General features: G+C 39.4%; 1 protein-coding gene across 8 annotated transcripts in view; it reads left to right on the top strand.

The window, feature by feature from the left end:
• Grik1 (glutamate ionotropic receptor kainate type subunit 1) overlaps positions 1–6,910 on the top strand; it is a 379,400-nt gene that overhangs the window by 98,572 nt on the left and 273,918 nt on the right. The window lies entirely within an intron of this gene.

Genomic DNA, 6,910 nt, shown 5'->3' with positions numbered 1-6,910 from the left:
CACAGGCATTGGAGACTGTGCTGTATAAGACAACTGCATTTTCCCACTGCTGAAAAACAGTCTGCCTCAACATGGATCCTAAGTCTCCATGCTTTCTAGTTTGATGGATTCTGCATTACTCTTAAGCATGCTTCTTATTTATAGGCTCTGAAACATTTAGATTTAAATATAAAATATCTGCCTATAGGAACGGCTTACTTCAGAAATGAGTGCACATATACTGAAAAACCTCTGATTTTCCCAGATCTCCGCAAGCTGTTTGTCTCTACACACTTCATGGCCTGTATATTTGAGGTGTCTACAAGTTATTCTTGTGACTTTAGTTGATGTGTTCACTTATTCACAATAAGGCGTTAGTACTCAGGAATAGTTCCTCCGGCACATTGATGCTCACAAGTTCCAGATGTTCTTCCAAGACATCAGGAGGAAAGTCAGGAATCCAGGTAGATCACTCATTTATTTCTTCACCGAACAAATGCTGAACTGAGAACTTTCTAGGTTCCTAACACTTATTCAGCAAAGGATACACACTAGACCATAACAAGAAACTCTCATTATTTTGTGGTAGATAGACAGCAGAAAATAGAATAGAGACACACATGAAATAATTATCAAGATTAGAAGTGAATAGTTGTAAATTATAATTCTGGGGTAGCCATACATAAAACAAAACAAAATGATAGAAAAATCCAAATCCAGAGAATGGCCTTCCAATGAACAGAAACATGTGGAAAGGGTATGAAACAGGTTTAGGATTAAAAGATGATGCCATGGTGAGTACCAAGCAAAGGCCCCTGTTGAATGGTGAGTACTCAGGGTACAAATCCTGGGTCAGCACAGACTGCATGTTAAGCTGTAAGTTTGGACTTGAGTTTAACTCTACATGAAGTTCTGAAAGCATAAGTCTCCTGACTTTTTGAGATCAAAACCCAAGCATCTACTTCCTGTAGCAGGAAGACTGTTTGTTTGTTCCTGGTTGTTCAGCCCCAAAATAACCACACAGAAACTGTATTAATTAAATCACTGCTTGGCCTATTAGCTCTACCTTCTTATTAGCTGGCTTTTACATCTTAATATAACCCACTTCTATTAATCTGTGTATTGCCACATAGCTGTGGCTTACCAGCAAGGTACTGGTGTCTGTCCCCAGCTACATGGCATCTCTCCAACTCTGCCTTCTTTCTCCAAGCATTCAGTTTAGTTTTCCCTGCCTACCTTTACTCTTTTGCCCTATCACAGGCCAAGGCAGTTTTTTTAATTCATTACCCAATAAAAGCAACACATATACAGGAGGACTTCCCACACCATTTCCCCTGTTCTGTTTAAATAAAAAGGAAGGTTTTAACTTTAACACAGTAAAATTACATTTAACAAAACAGGTATCAAGGAAAAATTACACTTATTTATATCTGCTTTATAGTTTATCATAAATAAGGAAAACTATAGCTACCTATTTTTCAACTCCATCAAAGACACAGCCCTGCCTGCTGGCTCTACTCAGTCTAACATGGCAGAAGCATGTTAGCTGCTTCTGAGAGCCATGCACATAGCCCCATTTTTAGGCACAAAGTGGGTCTATGTTGTCATTGAGCAAATTGTAGCACTCTGCTCACAGATCTCATTTAAATCCTCGGTGTGCCAGAGTTTGTGCTGGCATCATGGCCCACAAAGCAGTGATTTTGAAACCAGGCAGTTTTTTGTTTGTTTGTTTGCTTGTTTTTGTTACTGCTGAATCAGGAAAACCTCTCTTAAAGGAGCCAAGGCATTAAGCTGTGCTTAACTCTGTTCTTTTGTGTCTAGAATTCCTTTGTAAGCTTTGTCAGGTTTTACATGGATATAGTCGACCACGTTGGAGTGCCAATTGCACCTTCCTTTCCCCTCATCAGCACTACCATAATCCATGAGAAATTTAGAATATACAATTAAGCTTTATATCTCTGCACCTCCCATAAAATGACTTTTTCAATCATAAAAACCATGACATGACTTTAGCATAACACTAATCCATCTTGGTTTATGAGATTTATGAGTTCTTTATAGTAACCAGGTATTATCCACCATTGTGTTTATACATGTACTCATCAGCTAGCTACTTACATAAAATTTTCAAATTTTTATGATGACAACTTAGGATTTACATGTATGTATCCCAGGAAAATCACAGTACATTTAAACATCTCCTGTTTAACTGGGCCAGGCAGAAACTTTACTTGAAGCATGTGTTGCTCAAATCAGCATGTATCATGAAGCCCAGTCAACTGGGCAGCAAAATAATTCTATGGTATAGAGACAAACAAAATTGTTATTCTCGGATAATCCACTCGATAAGTCTATATCCAGGAGCTGTTAATGTTTCTAGGGACTGTTAATCTAACTTAGTGCTATAAGGTGACTATCCACTGCCTTCTTGGCCTTCAAAGAATGTTATTTCTCCTAACTTTGTTTTCATTATATTAAAAATGAAGAAATAATACTGTTTTCTCTAAAATTTTCCAGTGCTTCGGTTCAATTTCCTGCTGGTGGCTTTCTGTTTTCTCCTTTTATTTCTAAAAAATTATACTCGCTATCTCACAAAGGGCAGAGCACAGACAGTTGAAGTGAACACACAGGATAATAGAATCGTGGCCCTTAGCCTGCCAGAGAGGTGAAGAATGCAGCTGGCCATTGTCATCAGGAGGAGTCTGTCCCTCCAAGTGCCTGTTACCCCAAAGTAGAGTGGAAATGGGCGCTCTGTGACTCGATGCTGAGTGTCGCTGTTGAGAACCAGTTTGTACTGAGTCAGAATTCTCTAACTAGACTGGATTGAAATTTTGACTTTTTGAAAACACATTGACAAAGGAAGACAAGTAAAAGGGCAGAAAGCAGCAATCCTCACACATTGCCTTATTCTGATATATGACTTACTGCTATATTGGTTTGAGCGTGAAACGTGCTACCCCGTCCCGACTTGTGCATGCCAGAATCCAATCTTTGAACATATGACCACAACTGGTGATGCTGTTTGGTAAACCAGAGAAGCCTTTAATAGGTAAAACTTTGCTCGAGGAAGTAAATCACTGGGGGCGAGCCCTGAAACTTTAGAACACAGCCACACTTGCTGTTCAGCCTCTGTTTCCTGATCAGGGATGAGATATGACCAGCAACTTCCTGCTCCTGTGCCTACTGCGAGGAACTGTATCCCCTGAAAGTTAAGCCAATATGAAGCCTTCCTCCCTTCAGTTGCTTTTGTTGAGTATTTAGCCACAGCAATGATAAAGTAGTTAGAACCTTGGTTTAAGGTTTATGACAAGATACTTTCATGGGGAGGGCAGTAAGCCTTCCAAGACTGTGAGGAGCTCTGAGATGCAAGATTATCTGTAATACCTGATTTTATAGCCCATAATATCATTAAAATGAGTGATTGCTTGAAGGTATGTACTGTCCTCATTCTGTCTTCTGACTGTGGGAGATAAACGTTTTAGAAAGATCTTCCTTGTACAACTGGTTCTAGAGATACTAATGTATTTACATATGTAAAATTAGGATTTCTCTTCATGTCATGACGGTCAAGGTTCCTCAATGGTAAAGATGCACATTGTTATAACTCTGGATCTGAAAGAACAGTCCCAAGTTGGTAGGATGCTTATCTGGGTGATGTTTGAAGCATGTCTATTTGGGGACAAATGCTAGGAAGGGAACATCTTTGCTGCAAGAAGGCGTGGCAATTGAAGAAGCTCTTTAGTGACAGATGCATGTGGATGAGAAGGCTATAAATAGGCTATGGAGATGACAAAAATGGTGCCAGATAAGACTATAAAAGCAAAGAATCGGTAAGTCACCCATTGCAAGTCACAATGATAAACCATATCTGCACCTAGCTCATTCTTCATTGACATAGGCTAAACAGGAACTATTTGCTTCTAGCAAATTCTGTGCCAAGGAAAACACTTGGAACCTCATCGACCAATATACATATCATCTGTGATAAATTGTGGTAATAGATTATTATAGCCCATGTTTGAAAGGATCAGGCTTTCACCAAAATTATTTAAACATTTATAAAATGTTCCTGTAGGCACAGACCTGGAAAGCTGCTACTCTCATTGAGTTTTGACTTATCCTCGTTGGCCTAAATGAATAGGATGCATTTGTTTATGAATGAGCTTCAAGTGAGTACAATAAGTATCTTCCCACCTTGGTGTACTGTATCTATACCTTGTGTTCTCATATTTTTATGCTTATCAGGGTCTCCTCAATTATTGGGGTCTTCCTCACACACAGTATCAGTAATCATGTATCAGAATTTGTAACCTAGTCAAAAGTTCACAAATTGAAGTGATTTCTCTGCCTGAGGGTTTCTGACTGTTCCCTTGTTCACTAGGCACACATTGAATTTGATCTTATATGAACTAGTGTAGCACGTGCTGAAACTCTATAAAGTCTGAGGAGATAGGCTGAGTTGAGCGCAGACTGCCAGCATGAGGTCTCTGTCTCATGAAACTGATGCTACTCCATCCTCTTTGTCTCCACTTTATCCAGAGTCTCTCAAAATCTCAAGGCTAATGCCGTTTCTTTTACAAACTGCTGTCTGTCTGATTAAACTGGAAGGAACCTAACAGGAATGGAAAGGGGCCTGTGCATTCCCTTGAAGTACAGACTTTTTTCTCATTTGATTTGCTCATTTTTTGCCTTCTGTAAGTTTGTGTCTTCAATGGCTTGTTTTTCTGTGTGAAAGATTAAACAATACATACATACACACAAAACACTCTCCCTCCCTCCACACTCCTCCCCCGCACTCATTCACACACACACACACACACACACACACACACACTCACAATAACTATATTTAATTCATAACACTTTGTTTGACTCTTACATTTTCGTGGTTGGAATAACTCTGTGCAGATTTTCCAATCCAATGCTTTGCAATCGTTGCCAGTGAAGTACCCAGTTTTGGAACATGTGGTGTCAGATTTAACAAACTGATTCATATTTCCTAGGCCTTGTGTGAAAGTAGGTGTTTCTATTTGGGACTTACAGCCTAAGCAATGAATATTTTGACAAAAAGTGACACTTATTTTTTTCTCCTCCGACACATCTTTTGCTTAGTTAGAAACTGGAGAACCGGTCGTTAGTGTGGTTATCCTGAGTGTATTCTCACAAGTTTCTCCTGTCTGTGAAAGTGTTTCCAGCCTCTCTGATTATAAATGTTAGCAGGCATGACGTGTGAATCAATGCTCTCCTCGCAGACACGGCAGAACGAAAGGTATACTGATGTGGGAGTGAAGTGCCGATGAATAATTCATGTCTGACAGCATGCGGGATCCAGCTCCTTCAGGCAATGCTCTACAGCAGAGAGGGGCTCAAAGCCGCTTCGATTCATCTGCATCCGCCCTTTGTATTTCTGCTTGGGTGGCAGAATGGATCACTTAAAATGAGCGAAGTGACATTCGGTGGCACCATGTGCTAACACAGACAGAAAAATTTGGAGGTATTTGTCATCACCATTCATTCAACAAATGCTCCTGCCTGGAGTCTGCAGGGTGTTTGGTGATGGAGGAAGCAAAGATTACTGAGAATAACAGCCTCTGCTTCGGTGGCGGTGGCGTATACCACCGTCGTGAAATACTTGTGAAATAATGGCCTCACTTTGGTACACGATAAAAAAAAAAAAAAAGAGCCCCCTGGAAGGCTATAAATAAACCATACAGGTTTTAGCATTCCAACAGGTTGATAGCAGAGACTCAGTGAGTTCACATGAACACGTGCTGAGACGTTACCAATGTGAGTCTTCATTGTGTGTAAGACACAGTCGGCTATGGGACTTTAACGAAGCTCGTGGGGTTCAGTTCAAGCCTTGCATTGTTTCTGTATTACAGTTAATTAGAAATGAGTTAAAATCAGCCCTGTAAAAGAGAATTGATAGACTAGATGGCGATTGACCTCTGAAATTTTGGAAATCTTATTTTTAAGCACACATTACAGCCAGACAAGGTGGATTCATAGTTTTCTTTTTCTCTTTTTTCTTTTCTTTTCTTTTTTTTTTTTGGAGTAAAAATAAAGGATCTTCAGTATGACAAGGGATAAGATTTTATGTCATTAAATCCTCCCTTCATCTTTAATGTTGGGTGCTATCCTTAGGTGATACTAGAACGTAAAAAAGTAAATTATCTAAAATACTTATAACACTCTTACATTTTTAGCAACTGCCAAATAACTTCAGTATTTCTAGAAAAAATACAATTATTGTAACATCGAGTGCAATTTAGTTATATTTAAATCCTTGCGAAGTATTGACTTACTCAGACCCAGCTCCTCCAGCTTTTCAGGCATCAATGGCTTTGGACTAAAGTCAGCTTGATGCATTGGTGTTTGCTGATAAGCCACCCCACCTAGTTATCATGTTGTTGTGGATGTCCACCTCCCGCATATGTTTATTTCTCATTGCCAAACTTTCAAACAGTGTGACTATTTCAGCGTGCTGGTCTTTTCTCGTCTTCTTCATATCCAACTTTAAAAGAATGATTATATTGGAATAAAGTAGAATTCTTACTATAGTTATAATACATCTTTGGGCTAGTCTCACAAAATAAAAAAAAATAGTTTAAACACAATGGAATCCATTTATTACAATATTCAGGTGTCAGGAAACTATAATTCATGGGCCAGTTCTAGTTGGTTGCTAATTTTTGACCAATAAAATTTTATTGAAACATAAAGATGAATATTTATTTTCATGTCTATAGCTACCTTAATACACAGAAACAGCGGTTAGTCACAATCCAGCTGGCCTTGGTGAGCTCCCAATAGATCAGCCCCACTGTCTCCGTGGGTGGGTACACCCCTCTTGGTCCTGACTTCCTTGCTCATCTTCTCCCTCCTTCTGTTCCTCATTGGGACTTTGGGAGCTCAGTCCAGTGTTCCAGTG

This window comes from Microtus ochrogaster, chromosome 2 (genome assembly GCF_000317375.1).
Source record: "Microtus ochrogaster isolate Prairie Vole_2 chromosome 2, MicOch1.0, whole genome shotgun sequence".
Lineage (NCBI taxonomy): Eukaryota > Metazoa > Chordata > Mammalia > Rodentia > Cricetidae > Microtus > Microtus ochrogaster.
Note: the sequence above shows the minus strand (reverse complement) of the source record. Positions and strands in the feature narration are given on the sequence as shown.